The sequence below is a fragment of the Camelus ferus genome, chromosome 15 (assembly GCF_009834535.1).
Source record: "Camelus ferus isolate YT-003-E chromosome 15, BCGSAC_Cfer_1.0, whole genome shotgun sequence".
Classification (NCBI taxonomy): domain Eukaryota; kingdom Metazoa; phylum Chordata; class Mammalia; order Artiodactyla; family Camelidae; genus Camelus; species Camelus ferus.
In genome coordinates, this window is record NC_045710.1 from 38,503,978 (window position 1) to 38,523,459 (window position 19,482).

Below are 19,482 nucleotides of genomic sequence, written 5' to 3' on the forward strand. Positions count from 1 at the left end.
TTTGGAGCAAAACCAATATAAATAAAAGTTTTCTAAAGGGGTTTGACTAATTTGGCATATTTAAGTACAGTTCAGTTATAGTTTGGTGACACAAATGCTCTACTGTGACAGGTACCTAACTGAGGTGAGGGGGCTACTAGGAGAACACTAATCTAGTCAGAGGAGGCTTCCTGGAAAGAGTGATGCCCACATTTTTAAGTAACGAACGAGTTTTAAAGTACTGGATTCTTCCCATCAAGGAGAAAGGGAGGTAACACATTGAGATAGTGTCACAAATTGTTCTCCCCAGGAAAGTGGTTCTGAGATCTGGGTTCCCTGAGGATCCCTCTTGGATCAACACCTATAAGGGAGTGAGAGAACCAAGACTGAGCAAAAGAAGCAGGAAGTCTGAGGCAGCTGCAAGAGACTTCAGCCAATCCCAGAGGGAGCTCCAAAGCTGGTCCTTCAAAGATGTGCCATAATGAGGCAAACGGGCCAGGTCTTTGTAACCCCAGCAGCTATCAGTCACTAGATGCAGGCAACCCAAGGGAGGTGCAAAACTTGGGTAAGCAGCTCCCTCCACCAGAGGGCATTTCCTGGAGAGGCAGCCACCTATGAGCTGCCAGCAGTCAGCACTCCTGGTTCCAGGGAGATGGAGGATGTGGGCAGTGCACCACAGGTGTGAAAACCCACTGCCCTGCCAGCGGGTCATTCTCCAGCCTCATGAGCAAGTCTCTCTTTTGCTCCATGGTAACCTGAATAAGCCACACTATTTATTGGCAAATGTCCTGGATCTCCCATTAACACAGAAGCATTTAATTGGGCCTGCATTTCCTAGAGCCAACCTCATTTTCATACTTGAGGCCTTTCCACCAAATGGATGTTTTGGCCTGATGACAAGTTCAGAAAAGGGCTTGGCCCAAGAGATCCAGTGTTCCTGAAATGAAATGAAAACGCAATTCCCCCGAATGTGAAAGATCTGTCACCTTCATGGACTCTATCAGAAGAGCAGTAACTTAATTAGAAAATAATATGATTAATTTTGAAGGATATGTATACCAGAAATTTTATATCTAGATCAGCTGTTGCCCTGTTCAAGGCACTTCGTTTTGGGAACTGTGTACTTGATGTTGTTTTAGAAATAGGGAATCAATTAGAAATAGGGAATCAATTAGAAATAGGGAATCAATTTCAAAGCCTATGACACAGGTTTAAGGAAGAAATATGATGACGTAGTAGAGAGAATTTAAGACCCAGACAAAAATGGGCTTGGATTCTCATGTTTACCACATATTAGCTCTTTGTTCTTGGCCAAACCATTTAACCTTTCTGAGCATCCTTTTTTTCCCCTGTAAGATTAAAATAACTATTGCCATTGGATTACTGTGAGAATTAAATGAGAATATATGCATAAGATTCTGGGACATAACAGATACTCAGAAAAGGTTAGTTTCTTTATTCCTCATTTCTTCCTCTTTTCTCAATGAGAGATATCCAAAAAAAAAAAAAAAAGGCAACATATATAAATCTTTCTATTTTGGAGCAGTTTTACAGAATTATAAAGTTAGCGCAGAGAATTTCCATATGCCCCCAAACCAGTTTCCCCTAGCATCAAATCTTACATTAGTGTAATACCTGTGTTAACAAGTAGCGAACCAACACATTATTACTGCCCGAAGTCCATGGTTTATTTAGGTTTCTTCAGTTTTTCCTCAATATTTTTTTCTCTTCCAAGTTTGTCTTTTTTAAAAAACCAAACATCATTTGAAATAAATATAAGTTTTCAAAAAGGAGTTAGTATACATAAATAAATGAAGAAGCCTTGTGTGATTTATAAACCGACATTTAGAGCCATTTCCAAAGGAGACCCAGGAATATGTTAGCTCCAGCAGCATCACTGGAATTGGAGGATGGGTTCCTAACTAATTCTGCTAGAAAACAGCGTGAGTTGGGCACCTACAAACTGCTTTTGCAAACGAGCTTAACATGTTGATTTCTCCCTCTTAATCATTCTCACATTCATCCCCTACTAATGTGAACAGCCTTTTAAATCCAAGCAAAAATTATGGTGGGGACAGAAAAAGGGTCACCAAAATATATTTCAGGAGATTGGAATCCCAACATAAAGTCTTTAACTGGATTCGTGATGTAAATTTTGATCTTTCACAGATAAAATACCTCAGTGAATACCGTAGACTACCCACCTCTAGTCTACGGTAAATTGACTTCAGTCTCTTTTTTAAAATTTTAATAAAATAAATTTAATAACAAGCATACCCCAAAACTTAGTAGTGATGCTTACATCCTGAGAGACTTAGCTGTGAATGAAGTTACAGGAGGCTGTGGGTTTCGCTGAGAGTCTGTGGAGGTGTTTGGACTTAACCACAATCCATCCTGTATGCTGAGACCGTGAACACCATTCTCACAGGTCCTCATTTGGCCCTTTGCATAGTTAACGTGGCCTCCTTATAGAATCCACACGCTGCTGGCCACAGGGCTGAAGCATTCAAATCACTCAAGCATGTTATAGCTAAGGATTAACAGAATCTCCCTCTATGCTTCAGAGTAATTAAAACATGCAGTTGTGGGCAAAGCTGAGAATTGGGAATACACCTGAAATTTCATAAAGACTCATTAAACAATCAAAGATAATCCTGAGCAAAACATACTTCTGTTTACTCCCTTGGTTTTTGCACAAAAACAGGACTGTTTGCTTGCCTTTTGCAAAAGTGAACACTTCTGACTTGTGCCTTTTATTTACAGAATAATGAATAAATTCTTTTGGATAGACATTGTCTTCAGATTATAAATTCTGTGCTTTAATGTCTCAGAAAGACAACAACGCTCAGTGTACAGAGCTGTTCAGCTCTGGGAGCAGAGCCTCAGAGAAGTGGGAGCAGCCTCTCCTGTTTTATTTTACAATACAGTTCAGATTATAACTCAATGCTTTTGCAGAAAGAAGAATCCCATAACCTCTATGGTCAGGCCTCTCATGCTGCCTTCTATGTCTGCTGCTAACAAGGCTAATGCCACCGCTACAATACTCATGTCACACTGTTTCCTGACCACAGCTCTGTGCTTAACCTCCATTCATATAGCAGACGTGCCCATGCGGCCCCCAGACTCATACGGAGGAGGGACAGATACGCCACTGTTCTGTTATTCCTCTTAATCCTGAAACTGACAAATTTTTCCCAACTCTTCTCAATAATTCTCTAACCAACAAAGGAAGAGACAGTGGTTAAAGAAAATTCACAGGGAACAGAAAAGGAGATGCAAATGGACAGGTGCTGTTAGTCTGGAAAACCACTGAGAATACTTTGTAGATCTGCTATCAATTCCTGAATTTCAAGTAGTTATAGTAATAAAGAAGCATTTCCCTTTGACAAGTTAGAATAGGGAATGGGGCCCCACTCTACCTGTTCTTTGTGGCCATGTGCAGGCATGGATGTACCTCAAAGGTCACACGCAAGACTTACTTGTGGGCTCTACTCATCATGGGTCTATGATTCTTTTGTAAGAGAGACAGTGTGAATTCCTGTTTCTCTAACCGATATGAGAGACGACTCAATGAAAACTGAAGAAGTACGGACAAGGCCCATGTAAACTCTGCATGCTCAATCACGTTTTCGCACCTTATTTAAATAATTTGCAAGACTCATTGGGTTGCTTCTAATGCCTGCAACTCAACACGAAGCAACTAGAACAAAAGTAGTGTTTAGTAGAGCTGTCACTGGGGGTAAAGGTCGTCAGTAGTACAGAAAAAAAGAACCAAGGCGCTTCACCCCACAAGGATACTAGAGTTCTTCCAAAGGTCAGCTACAGTGGGGCATGCAGAATTTGTTCACCGCATCCATTATGTGTATCAAGGGAGTGTGGTTTTGGCCACATTTGTATGATTAAGGAGCTAATGAATCACCTTGCAGTGGCTGCCCCTCTGAATTAGACCTGCTTGATAGTTCCTGCCAGAGTCAGTGGTTTGCAAAAATCAGCTGCTTATTATACGCAGTCAATGCAACACGCTGTCAATGTAATACATTAGGTTTAGTAGGAGCTTGGACGAGAATGAATTTTAAAAATTACTCTTAAACTTATAAATTTAAAATCCTCATTTATAAATAAATGAAAATTTATAGAGTATTTGTTCTCAATACATTGTCTCAGACAGGGCACTATGCTTAATAACAACTCCAATTACTTTTCAATTGCTTTATCTTAACGTACTTCTCTCCAGCATCAGAAATCGTGACAATGAATTCATACATGAGAACTTTAAAATATGATATGATAAACACCTTGACTCCATAGTTGCTTACTGACTTCAATGAAATGAACTGTTAATATTTAGAAATTCAATACTCATCTCTCAGTACTAAACTCAACTAAAAACTAGAAAGGAGAACAGGTTTCCAGTCAAAACTGGCCCCTTACGCTTTTCATATCCATTAAAGTGAAATATTCCACAGAAAGGCGACAGTAGGCTACAGGTTTGAAACTGGACCCTTATCTCTTCCAATTCTATCCATGTAATTTACGTAACATCACACAACTTCAGGCACCTCTTCAGGAAAACAAGGTTGACATCTTTCTCATAGAGTTGTTTCAAAGATTGGAAAGGAAATTGCATGTAAAGAAACTTAATAATGAGCACTCATTCAATCAATATTTTTAAATCTAAATCTTTCTACTCTTAACTTTCAACCTGTAACAACAGAGAGAGGCCAAGGAATTTCTTTTGACCTAGAGAGGGCCAACTCAGGACCTCAGTTTCCTTCACATCCTGAATCTGCTCCTTATCCCTTCCCTAACCCTATGCAATACACATCACCACAGATCACTCTAGCAAACATTTCTGCTTTTCGTAGAGCTAAGACATCCACTTAAGATGACCAAAAAAAAAAAAAAAAAAAACAGAAGACCAAATGTGTGTAAGGAGCTAAGAGAGAAGTTTCCTACAAGCAGCAGATGTGACTTACTCATTTTTGCAACACAGATGCACATAGACAGACACACACAAAGCAGATGCTTCAAGACATCTGCTGGGTAAAGGACTTTTGGATGCCTAATCACATAACCTCTTGAGCATCATCTCTCAAATTAATAATACCTGCTTGACAATGCTATTGGCAGTATCAATCAGAGAATGTGAAAATGTCCACAACAGGAGCTGGGCTATATGTGATATGTTATTTAAATCGTCGATGTGAACCTCAAGCTTTTCCCATACAATTGGCAAGCTAATAAAAAAAAAAATCTTTCCCCAAAATTGTGTCCAAATCAAAATTTGCCTGTCATACATTAAAGGTACAAATCTGAGTGTTTTACACTATATTCAGGCTCTCCTAGACAGATATATAACATCATCGTTGGTCATCTCTTATCTCTGAAGTACAGAAATCGTCTTTGAAAGCTCCCAACCTGCCATGAATTTGACCTACTGTTTTGTGACTAAGACAAGGCCTCATTCTGAATCACCAGCTACCTACCCATCAGTCAGAATCACTTCATTAAGACATAAACCGCTAATGCTTCATCATAGTCTATATTCAGGACAGAACATTCTTACTTTCACACAGCACAAGAGAATGAAGAGAGACCTGACACTTGAGAAGAGTGCTTTGGGCAGGCTCGTCCCTTTCAAACAAATGTCTCGTGATGAATTCCTTTCTCCAGAAGACTGCCAGGAAGTTTGAAGCTGCTCTCACCCTGACTCTTAGAATATTTCTAAGCCATATAACTTTCACTATGGTCTGGTCTTCAAAACATTTGTGTCTTAACTGCCCTGACCACTGACTGGCTCAGCCCAAAGCCAATTCCACCGTAAGTTAGTTTCCTACATGCAGGGTTAAGATTCAAACAGTGACCACTCAGTGTGGCACAGGGCAGCAATTAGTCAGAAGGGATGCTGACTGAGGCCACCATGCTCTGCCTCCAGCTGTGTAGCTCTGGGGAGGTGGGCAGGGGGAAGGTCAGGATGACAGCTGGGTGATGGGCATCACTCAGGAAGCTCTAGACGATTACTATTTACCACCAAATAAGGACCAATTTCCATATCTTAACAGCCAGTGAGGCCATCCCTGTGCTTTCTTCCAAGAATGTACCCTAACAGATGGGAAATCAGGGAAATGGAAGAGCCCAACATGTAAGAGGCTACTTAACATTCCCCAACGTTAGAAGACAATTGTAAGGTCAGAATTATGAGAGTCTTAAAATCTTTAAATACAAATTACCTGAGAGAGAAACTCCTCAAGTCATTTGGACCTGTTTTCACAAAGGGAACCTATGAGTTGAAGATGCAGCCAGTGGACACTGTGAAAAGCAGGGCAGAGCTTTGGGAGGAGGGAGAGACTCTGGCCCAGAAGATTGCAGAGCTGAGGGGAACAGGGAAGATGGGAAGGTCCTGGGGTGGGCTGAAGTCCTGAGGAGCACAGACACTATATTTGATGATGCCCAGCTAACCCAAACACCCCTTCTGGCCAAATGATTTATGCAAGTTTGTGCTAACAAAATTCAACCACAGTACCCAGGCTGATGCCATTCCCAGTTTAGGTTTTCCCCCCATTATTCTAAATAAAGATCAGTGAGCAAATAAATTCAATGCTGCCAAGCCTTCTCTAACCTCTTTTTTAAAGACACATTGATCCACAGTTATTTAAAGGTAGGGCTTTTAGTGGCCGAAATCTCTTACAGAAATTTGGATTCCTTGTAAGCAACTCATTATACCATTTTTTAAAAAAAAGATGTCTAAGGAAGTGGCTCAACTGAACTCTTGTGAAATAACCACAGGTGGTTAAAAGATGAATGGCCCAGACTTGCAGAGCCATATAAATGAATCGCTACTAACAAAATGTGCTTTTTTCAGAAAAATCCGACTATCTTACAAAGTGGATTAGACAGTTTCATAACCCTCATTCTGATTTGAACTAACTTCACATTCACTGGGAACAGAAGAGTAGAGGGGCCTCTGTAATTCAATAAAGCTTGTGAGCATTCTGATCTCTGTCAATGTATCTCTGACAACGAAAATAGTTTATTTTAGTATCACTCTGTGAACAAGGTTTCGCGTGCCAGTAGGACAGTTTATAAGCTAATTAAATTCAGTTATATTGGAAAACCTTTTCTCCCTGGCTTTCCAACGCATTTGATTTTAACATCGTACTACACATTCTTTAATATTGATTATTTTTCTAATGGAAGTATCGATCCCACCATGTAGGTGTCATTATTTTTCTCCAATTGAAAAATGTTAAAATCTTAGTGTTACCTGTCGCCTAACACCCGATGTATATGTGGATAAGAATGAGGTATCTTTTGCTAGAAAGCTGTTTATGTGTGGGGGGGGGTGGAGATGGGGATTAAAAACAAAATAATCTTGTAATACAGTATTAATATGCTTTTTTTTTTCTCTTTCAGTTCTACTTGTAGTCTCCTACCTGAATGACTTGTGAAAGGGCCCAGTTTCATCATTACAGAAGAGCTGATTACTAGAGAGTGGGGAAGAAGAGGGCAAAAGTCCAAGAGTTAGTTAAGTTAGTACTTAAGAAGCGGGGAGGAAAAAAAAACTTTAAAAAAAGGTCACGAAAGTTAGACAGTTCTGGATGAAACACACAGAAAAGCTGAACATTGCACACAGTCTGGAGATCAGCACATAGGCAGCCAGTGGTTGAGCTGAGACAGTCACACTGGAGATTTACTTGAGAGACAGGATGCCAAGATAACAGGGTTGCGTATGAAAAGACACGAAGAAGAATCTGTTTCCTTCCAAATAGGCACTCCTAAATCTTGATGAAATAAGACTGACCAACCCAGATTCTGGAGGCTGGCTTGTGGGGTTCAAACCCAGCTGCAATCATCTCAAGAAAATTTCTTAAGTCTCCACATGCAAAGCAAAAATATGGAGAAGATCTACCCCACAGGATTGTTATTAGGATTAAAGAAATAACTCTCCTAAGTGTTTAGGAAATAAGTCCCTGGCAAATATCTGATGCTATAATTTTTATTAAATAATAGAAGAAAATAAAAGATCTATGAGATGTGTACGTAACTAGGAATCATCAATTTCATGTGACCCATTCACATTAGAACATTCCATCCGCCAGGTGCCTTCTTCTGGCCCTATTTTAATTAGTGCAAGTGTCCAAAAGACTGAAGGTCACAATCTTCCGAATCCCTGAGACCCTGCGTGTCCATGCCTACAACAGCAGGGGCACCGCTAATCCTAACCTCCAGCCCTTCAAGGAAGCAACACGAGCAGTCTAACAGGAAATGGGATTAAATTAAGGTCGTGCCAGTATTTCCACATGCTTATTTTCAGTACAGTTTAATTAACGTTTGACATGAAGAGAGCTATTTCTGTTCATCTATTCAGAGCTGGTTATGGAGGGAAAAAAACTGAAATGGGCTGTTTCAGTCAATTTGTAACAATATAGTTGTACAATTAAGCTGGAAGCATACAAAGAAAGTTAGTCTATATAATTTTTCCTCTTACAGAGTTATTCATTAGAGAACAAATTGAGGTCTCAGATAGGATAATGTTCAGGCAAACCAGTCAGAGGGGAACAGGGTAGTTTTAAAATGTTCGATGTGGACTCAATGTCCAAAGTTCTAATTGTGTCTCTATTTTATTAGTGATTCATTCTAAAAAGCCACAGAATGGTCTAACTGAACTAATTAATGCACTACTGATCAGCTACTTATTGCTGGTATTATGCTTAACATCCTTATAGATGATCAACGTACATACATTACATTTAATAACCAAAGTGACAGAAACTAAATAATTATCTGTAGAGGATTTGGATACTCTAGTCATGGTTATGTCCACATGGGAATGGGTACCATATATCAGGAAAACGTCCAGGAGCCATTCAAGCTTCCTCAAAGGAGTTGAAAAGAACGTGGATGTGAATTCTAAATCGTTTTTCTCCCCAGCCTCGAAGAATCCCATCAAGTCACAGAGTTCACACATCCCCTTCTCTTGGCCTGAAACCGGAGATGGCTACAGAACTATTTATTCATCTGCAGTGCACCACCTCCATTTGTCAGCTGGCCTGAGCGGGAGGACGATGGCAGGACCTGTTGGTCACCTAGAGGGTAGCAACGAGTTCCAACAAGGCCGAAGGAGGGGAGCGATAGCCTCACCGTGTGTGCCAGGAAGCTGCGTCTTCCCGCCCACATGGATGCATATGCAGCCTCTCGGCACCTGGACCAGGGCTTTGGGCACCATCCATTATGCCAGTGATCACACAAATCTCCAGCTTCCTGGGGAGCTAAGGTGAGGAATGCTTAATTGCACTGCAAAATAGCTTTTGCAGGAACAGATGTAGCCTTTCACATTCTGGTGACTTTGAGGGGGGCGGGCGGAGAGAACAGGGGAGAGAGGAGAAGGGACTGCAAAAGAGAAGAAAGGAAGAGATGGAGGAGTGAAGATACAAAACCTACTAAACTTCTGTCGCGCTTTGCATCTGTCTCTATCACACAAGTGACACTGGGAGAATTAGGGATGGCCTGGGGTAGGGATGTGATTGTCATTTGAACAACATGCCTCCCTAGATTTAGTCACTGAATGAAAACAGCATATACCTTTTTTCCAGAACGTCATTAAAATATAACTGACGTTCCATAAAATGCACATACTTAAAATGCACAACTTGATGAGTTCTGATATCTGGACACACCATGAAACCGTCACCACAATCAAGATAACAGACAAATCCGTCACCACCAAAAGGGTCCTCAGGCCCTACTGTGACCCCTCCTTTCCTCTCTGTCCTGTTCTGGGCAAACACAATCTGCTTCCAGCACTAGAGACTACTCTGCATTTTCTAGGATTTTATACAAGTGGAATTGTATGGACTCTCTTTTGTCTGGCTTTGAGGGTAGCTTATGCTTTTTTTGTATTTTCCATTTATTTAGTTATTTTTTAAAATTTTATCATTGTAATAATACTCACTTAAAAATGTGTAAAGAGGGTAGATCTCTATATTGTTAACTACACAATACAGTGTCACTGACTGCACATACAGTGTTGTCCAGCACATCTCCAGAGTTTGTTCATCTTGCTGGACTGAAACTTTATGCTCATTGATTTAGTAATTCCCCATTTCCCCCACCCCCAGGCCCTGGTGACCAACATTCCACTGTGTCGTTCTATCAATGTGACTACTTCAGATACCTCACATAAGTGGAATCATACAGTATTTGTCTTTCTGTGACTGGCTTATTTCACTTACCATATGTCCTCAAGATTCATCCATGTTGTCGTATATCGCAAAATCTCCTTTTTAAAGGCTGAATAGCATTCTGTTGTATGAATATACCACATTTTCTTTGTCCCTTTACCTGTCAATGGACATTGAGGTAGTTTTCATATCTCGGCCCTTGTGAATAGTGCTGCAATGAATGTGGGAGGGCTAATTATCTCTTTGAGATCCTGATTTCAATCTTTTTGGAATAAACACCCTGAGATTGCCAGAATATATGTTAGTTCTATTTTTATTTTTTCAATGAGCCTCCATAGTGTTTTCCATAGCAGCTGCACCATTTGCATTCCCACCAGTAGTGTCCAAGGGTTCCAGTTTCTCCACATCCTCACCAACACTTATATTTTGTGTTCTAATAATAGCTGACAAGTATGAGGTGGTATCTCATTGTGGTTTTGGTTTATAAGTCCTTGATTAGTGACCTTAAGCATTTTTTCATATTCCTGTTGACTATCTGTACATCTTCTTTGGAGAAATGTCTATCCAAGCCCTTAGCCTATTTTTAATCAGGTTATCAGGGTATTTTGCCATTGAGTTGTAGAACTTTCTCTCACACATATCTTTTGCCATCTTTCTCTTCCTTTTTCTTTAAACAGTTTTAATTCTAATACTCCACAGTCAATGCAAAAATATTTTTAACCCAGTCACACAAACCAGAACTTTACACAGTCCATATATTATAGTTAATTTGATATCCTGGTAAGGAAAATATAAATGTGTTAACCCATCCCCTTCCTCACACAGGAATCATGGTGGACCCTGGTCACAATAGCAGAGTACGTTATCACAGGAGACAAGTAACAGAGATACACGCTTGATGCTGGAGACCACCCATTTAGCACACCTACGTGAGTCCCTCTTGGAAAAAAATCAAAAATGGTACCTGTCACTTTACCATTAGAACTTCACATTAGGGATTTGGCTTCAACCTATGAATTTTAGGGGGAAACAAACAGTCTCTAATAACTTCTGTCCTGAATTTCAGGCCATCAGTTAAACTGAGATGAGACAATCATGAAAAATAACTGAGAAAAGAGCACAAGTGAAAGCTAAGGAGATTCTGTTAAAGGAAGTTAGAGACCTACTCCCTACCCTGGGTCCAGAGCTGGCTCCAAAAGCCATGTTTGAAACTCCAGTGCTGGGATCAGATCTGCTCACTGGAATTGTGGCACAGCTGGATGGCCTGGGAGACCAGGCCTGCACGCTGATGGCCATACATACTAAGTCTTCAAATGTCAGAAAGTCCACTAGAGCAACTAGTTCTTTCCCAATCATGAAGTCACTTCACAAACTGAGTATAACTTTAGAGAAGGAAAGTAACCCAATGCTAAAGAAAATAATTAGCATGAAACTAAAACCTGAGAATCACAAGTATCTGACTCGGGGGTACAAACACATAGTTCTGCAAACACAGAAATTCTCGCCACCACCAAAACCAATGGACCAAATGGTCATTCTGACTCTTACAAAAGAAAAATTTCTCAGCAAAACCACCCCATTCCCAAGAATATTCATGCCAAAATCAGGTGCATGAAAGAAAAGTCAACTTAAGGATGGACCAACAAGCACATGAAAAGATGTTCTACATCCCTAATTGTTGATGCAAATCAAAACTGCAATGAGGTATCGTCTCACACCAGTCAGAATGGCCACCATTAAAAAGTCTACAAACGATAAATGCTGGAAAGGGTGTGGAGAAAAGGGAACCCTCCTACACTGTTGGTGGGAATATAAATTGGTGCAGCCACTATGGAGGACAGTATGGAGGTTCCCTAAAAAACTAAAAATAGACTTACCATATGATCCAGCAATCCCACTCCTGGACATATATCCAGAGAAAAATATAATTCAAAAAGACACATGCACCCCAATGTTCACAGCAGCACTGTGTACAATAGCTAAGACATGGAAACAACCCAAATGTCCATTGGCAGAGGACTGGATAAAGAAGTTGTGTTATATTTATACAATGGAATACTATTCAGCCATGAAAAATAAAATAATGCCATTTGCAGTAACACGGATGGACCTGGAGATTGTCATTCTAAGTAAGCCAGAAAGAGAAAGAAAATGCCATATGATATTGCTTATATGTAGAATCTAAGAAAAAAAAAAAAAAAGACACATACGAACTTATCTACAAGATAGAAACAGATTCACAGAGAACAAACTTATGGTTACCAGGGATTCAAAGGGGGTAGGAAGGGATAAATTGGGATTTGAAAATTGCACCTCTTAGGGAGTGATGGAAATGTTAGCTATCCTACTTGTGGTAGTGGTTTCATCAGTGTATATGTCTATCAAAGTTCATCAAGTTGTACATCTGAAATATGTGTAGTTTACTGTACAGGAACCATACCACAATAAAGGTGGTATAGTTAAAAAAAATGATGGATATTTCGTGGTAACCTATAATGAAAATGAACATACATAAGTATGACTAAAACACGCTATACACCAGAAACTTACACATTGTAACTGACTATACTTCAATAAATAAATAAAATAAAATTAGGATAATTAAAAGAGAAAAAAAGAGGATGGGGAGAGATTTTAGAGGACAGCCTAGCAACCCTGGAAATGAGAGCAACAGTGTGGCCCTGGGGGAGTCACGTCCCATTTCAGGACGTATTTCTCCTTCTGTAGAGCAAGAAAGTCAGGCCGGAAGGCCTGTCCTTCCTTCCCAGCTCCAATTCTTAGCAAGGCACAAGAGGAGGCAGCAAAGTACAAAGAAACAGACAATAGGACCAATAAGGTTCAGACTGACCAGTATCTATTTGTGGCTTTAAAAACCAATACAAACAAACAAAAAAACCCTCAAGATCTAAGGTCTATCCTAGCCTACAGAGGACAGCCAGATTGAAATCTCAAATGGGACACTATCCAAAAAAATCACAGACAAGCCATTCTGAGTCTGGGCTAAGACTCTGAGCCATCCACCAAGAAACTGAAGGAGACGGCTCCAAGAGCCAGGCTGCTTTTAAAGCGGCGCCTCTACTCCAAACAGCAGAACAATTCCACCTGACCTTTTCCTTTATAGTGATGGGTTAGAGCTATAAACCTGCCAGCACCCTGGCCTTGCTGGGATCCACACTGCAAGGTCACTGGCCTGTGAAATACATTCTGTAGTGTCGATGAAAACAAGGCAAACCACAGGGGGCCGGCATGCAGTGAAGCACCTGGGAGCAGATCTCAGGGTCGCTCTCTCCCCATGACATTCCACCACTTTCCTGCTCTCAGGTTGAAGACAGTAATGTTTAATGGTTTGGAAGATTTTCTCTGCTTTTTTCCTTAATATTTTAAGGAATTTAAAGGACTCTCCTTAGAAGAATATTTTCAGAACAAAAAGGAGTAAGCATTGCTAAAATTAGTAAAGAATGGTTCTCAAACTCAAGCATGCATCAAAACCACCTGGAGGACTTAAAAAAAAAAAAACAACAAAAAAACGCACAGATTACTGGGCCCCACCTCCACACTTTCTAATTCAGTAGGACTGGCGTAGGGCCCAAGAATTTTGATACTGATGCTGCCAGTCTGGGGACCACACTCTGACAATAACTGCTTTAAATCAACCATCATCAACAATAATAGTTAACATTTGTCATGGGCTTACTATGTGCTAGACACAAAGTGCTAAGTGACTTACTCACATCAATCAGGTTATTCAATCCTCCCACCAGCCTTCGAGGTATTGTTATTACCCGTGTTTCACAAGTGAGGAAACTGAAGTTTGAGGAGATTATGAAAAGCAGAACAGATAAAAGTGCCAAGTCTCACGGTGATCTCTGCGGAGACTGAGGTGGCACACAGGCTACTGAATAGGTCTGCATTTGGGATCTGAAAATCACCACGGACCAAGTGGAAAATGAAAGAGACAAGTCTATGTGGAAAATGCCTGGGTTTTCACAGGAAATGAGCCAACAGATCCAACACCCAAAAAGCCATCATGATCTCTAACTGCTTTCCAGTACCAGGACCTCACACCCTCCAGCCTTTGGGACCAAGTAGGTGGTGGCAGTATTGTTACTGCTGCTGTTACTGTTGGAGTCAATATTGTTATCATTGTGATTGGACATCTGGTTGTCCCCAAATGATACCATTTCCCTTGAAGCCCTCTTAAAGTTTTGAGTTGTTTTGGGTTTTTTTCATTTTTTTTCCCTCCATGTACTTGGAAACCTAGAGTTAGGGTACATGTACCACAGTAAGGAATGCCAGGGACTGAATACAATAGAAATTTCTTCCCTGCTGATGTAAAGTCAACCTAGTGACCAAAAAAGAGCAGCAAATATTCAGGACCCTAGGGGTCCTTCCACTTAGTGAGCTGTCATCCCCCAGGGCCTGCGAGACCTCCGGGCATTCTCGGAGTCCACCAAGCAGACAAGAGGGAGCGTGAACACGGCACGTGGAAGGTTTTCACAGGACAGGCCGGGAAGTGCCAAGCGTGCATCACCTCATTGTTTCCTAGAACAGCATCCCGTGACCACACTTAAATTACAGAGAAGGCTAAGCAACATAGTTTATACCCCCAGGAAGAAGCACTGATGGGATGGACGCATATCTAGGCAGTGTTAGCCATAGGAGAGCTCCTTCCAGACCATTTTTTGTCTTTCCTTCACTCTAAAACCCTTCAAGTCCTTAGCTTCAGACTCTCCCCGACGCCGACCGACCTCTCAGGAACTCCCCTTCATTCTCCAGTGAACTGAGCACCTAGTTTACTGGCTTTCTCTCTACGTCTTTATCATTCTTGATGCCTTCAATATCTCCATGGATGAGCCATTCAATATCTCGGCCTGTTTCCTGACCGCCTCACCTCTAGTAAGCTTTTTTTTCCCCCCGTCTCACCTCTACCCGCTTTCCTACCAATCCCTTAATAATAGCAGAACCACTTCCAAGAATTACAAGTTCCTGCTCACCGACCACCACCTTCTGTCCTTCCAGGGCACTGACAGAATTTTTCCCCATCTCAAGACTGCCTGACTTCATCAAAACCTCTGATCCACTGACCCCAACAGTGTTCACCACGCTCACCCCACCCCCTTCCTCACTCGCTTGGTTACCCAGCTTATCACCTGAATAATCACGCCTCTAAACACACGTTAATTCCCTTACTCCTCGCCCCCGGTACCCCGTTAATGATAATCACCTCCAAAAACTCCAAACCGGGCTGACCTGTACCAGCTGCCCCCCTCGCTCGCTTCTCAATTAGCTGAACATGTTCCTCACAAATATTCCAGTTCTTCATTCTCGTTCTAATTACACTCCTTCACCTACTTAAAAGTTCAGCTAGACCAGGAGGTAGCCAACAACAGCCCACATGAGCCAAATCCAGCTCAACGCCTGTCTGTGTACATGAAGTTTCTTGAAACACAGCCACGCTCACTGGTTGACAAGTGTCTACAGCTACTTTAGTGCTACAACCGCAGAGCTGAGAAGTTGTGACAGAGACCGTATGTCTCCCAAAGCATCAAATATTTACCACCTGGCCCTTCACAGGAAAAACTTAACCAGCTTCTTGTTTAGACGATCATGTTCAGCTGAGTTTTAATGGTCATAAAAAGTGTCGTGCATTTTTAAAAACTTATTAAAAGGTGATAATTTTTAAATGCTTGAATTAAAGCTATAATATTCAATTTTCTGTTAAATAATTCATAAAGCCCCTGATGCCCCAAGATAAATATGACGGTACATGGTTTACATTATGCTAATTCAATTTACTTTTTTTCCCAGTACTTTAAATCATCATTGCATTGGAACTTACAATAGTCCTGTAATGAGGGTGGGGTAGATATTACAGGCTCAGTTTCAATGACAAGAGGAGAAGTGAACTGAGGCATGGAGATTAAGTGCCACCCCATCAGATAACTGCACCTGAGCAGGGATGAAAACTCCAGGGTCTGGCTCCTCACCAGCCAGCGCCGTCTCATTCAGTGCTGCTAACTCTCAAGGGAGAAGGCACCTGCCCTTGTGGAAACACCAGGTTCTCTGTCCCCATCACCATGCCCATGACAGGGCTCTGTATCCAGAAATCGCTGACCCCCCAGCCCGAGGCCAGCATGCTAACTCCTGGCACACTGCGGGGCCTGGGGTAAATGCCTACACAAGACGTCAGAGTGCAGACAGCACCACACCAGGCCGAGCAGGGGGAAAAAATCACCGCCTTTTCTGCGTAGAAACCCTGAGAACTTGGAAAGTCAGGGGGAAACTGTTTTGTCAGTTGACCTTCCAGCTATTTATGGTTCACCTAGAACAAGGTCAGCTGAAGACTTCCAATTGCTTTGAAAGTGAGCAACAGAACTGGGATTATGTGATTATGTTTAACAGACATAAATCTTAAATTGGGAGACAAAAAAAAAATGACCGTGCATGACTTCCGTGGCAGGTCATTTAGCCACAGGTGAATCTGGCTTCAGAGCCTGCCGGCCAGCCTCGCCAAACACCCACCATGGCGCCTACCTTCTAGAACGAACAGTGCTCATGGCTCCTCCTCATCCACCATCCGCAGGGACTTATCCTGCCAAGGGCGCTGCTCCACACCTCTCAGCTCACTGAGCCACATCCAGCGTTCATGCACGTTGCACGCATTCGAGACACTCCAGGGAGAGGCTCTGCCTGTGTCAAACAATAAAGAGATGACTCCTAACTCCCCGTCACTTTCCTATTAGGACAAATGCACCATTGGAGCCCAGCTCCCCGCAAGCACATCTCCCAGACTGCCTCCCTCCTCAGCCTTTGTCCCTTGACCTCTTCTCCTTCAAACACCAACCTGCCCCTAAGGTACCACGGAGGAAAAGTGCTGGGCTAGGTCATCCCTCCAGTGTGTTCTGAAAACTAGGAGAGGAACTAAATACTCAATCTCTAGGATCATGTTCTATTGCAAGTTGCTAGTAGGAATATATCTGCCATCAACCCTGATTCCAAACCGAAGTCAAAATAAGCTAATGATATGAACACTGTACCTCAGTTACTTCCCTCATCTGTGTCCTTCCATCATTTCAAGGAGTCCAAGTTCTTGAAAGTAGCAACTACGTCTTACCATTAGTATCTCCAGCCCTAGCAAAGCACCGACACTGAAGACACACTCAACACTAGCTTAATTAACATTGCTAGACTGCAGAGAGCTGTGGAGTTACAGCTGCAGGTCACGTGCTGTCTGACCAAAATGCAGTCCTAGACAACGTTGGTTTCACCTAGCTGGATCACCGTGGCCAGAAGTCCTATTTACAACAATACTTTCATCCTAACTCAAAGGCTACTAGCAGTGGCAATAATACTGAAAATGCTCCATGAAGAAATGTGTTGACAGCATTTTAGTACTTTTTTCAGTGTGTGTGTGTTTTTTTTCCCCTGAATACAGGACCTAGCTGAGAATAGAACACTTTATACAACAGAGCTGGATTTTCGCTCACCTGGACTGGCTGTCCAGTCATCCTTTCAGGCAATTCTAACTGTTGTTCTCATGTGTGGTCTAAGCAGACAGAGTTATCACAAGCTACAGGGTGACTACTTGTGAAGCAGCCCAGGTCCCAAAGCAGCACAAGCCAGTCTGCAAAAGAAAATGAAAATTCCTGCTGCTGCTGGTGTATAAGGTTTCCGGGAAAGGCACCCTATTTCTGAGATGTTCTTTACAGATAGCATTGCTGGGACACTGCCTTTGTCCTTGAAGAAGTAGCATTTTCCAAAAGCACCACTAAGCAGTGCTGAGCTCCACGAAAAACCTAAGGTGTCAACTCCAGTAATGTGTATCTTATAAATGGGCACATCTTATAAATGAACATTACGATTCAAGACACAGATTAAGCATTAATAACAATGAATAAATAAGACCCAGAGGAGGACACATTAGCTAGACCTGCCCTTATAAAAGATACACACATTTGTATTTTCCATGTATTCATTTTTTTCTTTTTTAATAAGATTCCAAATCCCCCTAAGCAGACACTTTATAGTAAATCAAAAAAAAAGAAAAAAGAATTATTGCACATATTTTCACATCCTTCATAAGATACATGGGAGCGTTCATGTCTGACTTGTTTTTGTTGTTATTCCTGGTCTCCTTTACTAAGGAGGATTTCAGTCTGACCTAATTCAAAAGCTACACTGCACTCTCTTTCCCTACCTTCACTCATACCTTTAATGACTAGGAGTTAGAAAACATGCCAAGAAAAGGGCTCTTCAAATAATCAGAGTGTTACTTGTTACTTCAAGTAGTTAACAGGTTTTTTAAATGAACCTAGGATTTTTAATTCTTGACAATCCCAGAAAACTATGTCCAAAGCAAAAAGTCACCTGTTTTATCATTAACACTAAACATTTCTGTGATGCTGTAGAGAAAGAAAAAAAGTTAGAATTCAGTTATGTTTCTGGAAATATTTTGAATCCTTGCAAGCACATGTTACATCCATTATAGATTAAAAAAAAAATCCTTCTGGGTCACGTCTCTGGAGATAAATTAGTGGCTTCTTGTGCATAAGCACGTGCATTGAAGGCAAGCTGATACAATGACCTCCATGGAACTGTTAATCAAATCTTGCACAGAACCAGGGCTCCAGAGGTGATCTTATTTCTTGTCAAAGAGAGGCAGTTCTGTCTCAATTAGTACTCAGTCTCAGAAACCACTGGCAGAAAATTACATAATCAAAAAGACAAAAAAATTTAAGGCCTTTGCCAATTCACACACACACAAAAATGAAAGTAGGTAATTAAAGATTAAAAATACCCTGGAATCTTAATGTGGCAGTATACCATGATACCATGGCAACACGCTCTCCTATGTAATGAAATTGATAATTAGGCTGTGAGCTGGCAAAAGGTCAGAGCCAAAGGATTGACAAGGCCTCTCTCCACAGTCAACACCCTACCTGGCCTCTTTCCTCCTGAGCTTGCCAATGGGAAACACTAGAGGTCGATCTGTGGAAGAACTCTGACTACAGCTGTTTTGAATGCAGAGGGAATGTGGAGGCTTCGATAGCACGCGTTCCCAATCAGCTCTGAAGATACAGAGATGAGAGTGTCTCGGACACAGAGCCAACGAAGCACGACACCACTGGACTGGCGGCATGGGTGGAGAGAGAGAACTGGGGAAGTAGTTCTGCAACTGAACCAGCTAGAAACAAGTACAGTGATGTGCGTATGTGTCTGCGTGTGGGATACAGCTTTGAAGTAAAGAGATTATTTCCACCATTCATAGGTGGACATTTCATAGTCATCTCTCACATGTCTATGTAAAGATAAGTAGATGCAA

At 41.5% G+C, this 19,482-nt stretch overlaps 1 long non-coding RNA gene across 1 annotated transcript in view; it reads right to left on the bottom strand.

The window, feature by feature from the left end:
- The window catches only part of LOC116668981, a 348,932-nt gene extending 331,144 nt beyond the window's left edge, over positions 1–17,788 (bottom strand). The window contains exons 1-2 of the long non-coding RNA XR_004326325.1: positions 17,648–17,788; positions 16,695–16,850 (exon numbers count right to left, since the gene is read on the bottom strand). This is a non-coding gene — a long non-coding RNA (uncharacterized LOC116668981). The remainder of the gene's footprint in view (positions 1–16,694; positions 16,851–17,647) is intronic.
- Positions 17,789–19,482: the final 1,694 nt, after the last annotated feature.